The sequence below is a fragment of the Armigeres subalbatus genome, chromosome 1 (genome assembly GCF_024139115.2).
Source record: "Armigeres subalbatus isolate Guangzhou_Male chromosome 1, GZ_Asu_2, whole genome shotgun sequence".
In the NCBI taxonomy this organism is placed as follows: domain Eukaryota; kingdom Metazoa; phylum Arthropoda; class Insecta; order Diptera; family Culicidae; genus Armigeres; species Armigeres subalbatus.
In genome coordinates, this window is record NC_085139.1 from 211,398,991 (window position 1) to 211,401,613 (window position 2,623).

Here is a 2,623-nt window from a genome sequence, read left to right on the forward strand (position 1 = left end):
AAGATAAACTTTATGTGTGTTCACGAATGATTTGTGATTGATTTGTTTTATGTGCGGATCCACATCGATTATATTAGGGTAAAAATATAACCGCGACACATAGGGGAAGGTTCGGAACTTCATCTCATAGCTCCCATTTCCATCCCATCACAAATAAAGCAATGAAAAGGAATTTGATTTGTGTTTTTTTTTATTTTTGTGCTCTAAATAGAAAAATATATGTATTGATCGTTGATAATATTGTCGGCGTAGCACCAAGTTAGAATTCGGAAGTCGGGACTTCCGAACCGAACTTTCTTCCGAAGTTTTATCTGTCAAACTAATTGATGCGTTGTTTAGCGCATCTTTAGGCGAATCCAGCGCCAGGGCAAGTAACTATATCTAGAGAAAAATCCAACTTCGGTATAGAAAGCGTTCTAAATTTGTTCCGGATAGACAATATGCACTACCTGGAATAGAAACGGTAGGTAAACAACAATGCATACATGATTGTGGAATTTTCCGTGCACGGGTACATTCCCGCTCTTGACAGCACAGACCTACAAAAATGTCATTCATTTACCTACGATGAACAAAACCCTGCCGGTTTGCCTTGCAGTTCATTCATTATCTTGTTTCATCGTGTTAGGAACAGTCGTATTTAGCATTCGCTCACCAAACAGCAGATCAGAACAAAAAATGGCCACATTACGACCAAAAACGCCCTGCGAATATTCCTCCGAAGATGGAACCTAGCGTTCCATCGGACAGGAATATCTCGCAGAGGCAATATCACGTTTCGAAAACACTTTGTTGTACGTTTTCGGTGGAGGAGCAGACTTTTTCGGAAGCCATAAGGTAGGTTCGTGAGGAAAATTGTGAATGTTTCTCTGCCTAATCGATGTGGCAGTCTCCCAGTTGCGGAAAGCTTTTACGATGTTCTGAATTCAATTTTTTTTTCAATTTTATTTTCAGATTATGCAATTGCATTGGAAAATCATAGAATGAAAATCTGAAGTATTATAACATCAATCCGTTTAACCTTTGAATAAATAAGTCAATGAAATCTAAAATATTCACTTATTTTTTATTTAATAGAAAGAAACAACTCGTCAAAAACACTTAAGCATACTGATATTTGAAACGAAAATTCTTTATTTCTTTAGGAATTTGTTTTCTAAATGTTTGCTTTGTATAAGCTATACAAATCCAATTAATTGTTAGGCTAAGCAAATTTCAAACAATTACGTGGTTGATGTCTCTTCGCTTCCCGTTATCCATATCACACTTCTTATTGCTTAGTTATCGAATGACTCAGTGTAACTTCTGAACCCTTTGGTCGATTTCAAACAAATTTGGAACACTCATGCTTCATCTCAAGAAGACAACGATAAGGGGGGGGGGGGATATGCCCTTTGGAAAAGAGAGAGGGTATGGGGGAGGGGTATCGTTTAGCAATCAATCTACTCAATGTAAGTCTTGAACTCCATGGCCGATTTAAACCAAATTTGTTTCAAATATTGTCTGTCTTAAGGAAACGATTTTAGTGAATACGTCATTTTAAAAGGGGGGAGGGGGTGTGAGAGAGGATTATTGTTTAGGTATCGATCAATTCAGTAAAACTTCTGAACCCTTTACCGATGTCCACCAAGTTTGGAACCCATATTCTCTGTCTAATGAAGACTATATCGGACTGGATAGGAGTGTCATACATGAATGGGAGAGAGTTTATTCATTAAAAGAACAGTTCAGTATACCTTTTTCATCGTATTCTCTACCCAAAGGAAACTATTATAGAGAGGCTGGGAGGGACTTTGGAATGCGGGAGATTATTGGGGTTGGGTATTGTTTAGAAAACGACTTCTGAATCTGTTAGACATAATTTAAATTCCAATTTAAAAATTTAGTTCATCCGAGGTTCTTTGACATTATACAATGCTTCGAAAACCAATTGCCCGAATTCCTCAAAAATAGCAAATCCTCGACAACAGTGTTGTCCTACACTCAGGGTAAAAAATTCTGCTCTTTGGTTTTACTCCATATAAACGACTAATTACTAATTAAGTTCTTAACTTAACGACTTAACTAATTAAGTTCAACTAATAGAGGAATATTTGAATTGTTACCCCTCATTTGAATCATGGTTTGCCCAGTGAAAATCAATGATTAATGTGTTTCCTTCTGGATGGTGGATGTGATTGCTTCTTTAAAAGTAGGCAATCGCCTGGAATAAGGCAATGGAAGGTGTGATCCCTTCTTTTAAAAAATGCGTTTGCCCGGAATAAGGCATCGGTGGATATTTTTCCTTCTTTTAAAATAGACGTTCACCCAGAATAAGGGAATTGCAGGTTTAATCCCTTATTCTCAATCAGTCATAGTTTCCAAAAGCCTTCTTTAAATCAAATGATGAAGTATCAATAAGTAACTACTACTTCTCACTTGACCGATTTCAACCAAATTTGGTACACGCATGCTCTATCCTCAGGGGAAGTTAACAAAGAGGGTGAGAGGGTCAATAGGAAAAGGGGAGGGAGGAGGGTTTTGTCTAGAAAACAGACAATTCAGGGTAACTTTCAACTCCCAGGAACGATTTCAACCAAATTTTGTACACATATTCACTATGAGGAGATGATTAATGAGAGAG

The 2,623-nt window shown here is 37.2% G+C and overlaps 1 long non-coding RNA gene across 1 annotated transcript; it reads left to right on the forward strand.

Annotated features, from left to right (window-relative positions):
• The first annotated feature begins 415 nt into the window (after window positions 1–415).
• On the forward strand, window positions 416–1,052 carry LOC134210501 (uncharacterized). The gene is made up of 2 exons (XR_009978832.1): window positions 416–837; window positions 955–1,052. It is a non-coding gene; the product is annotated as an uncharacterized LOC134210501 (long non-coding RNA).
• The last annotated feature ends 1,571 nt before the right edge of the window (window positions 1,053–2,623 follow it).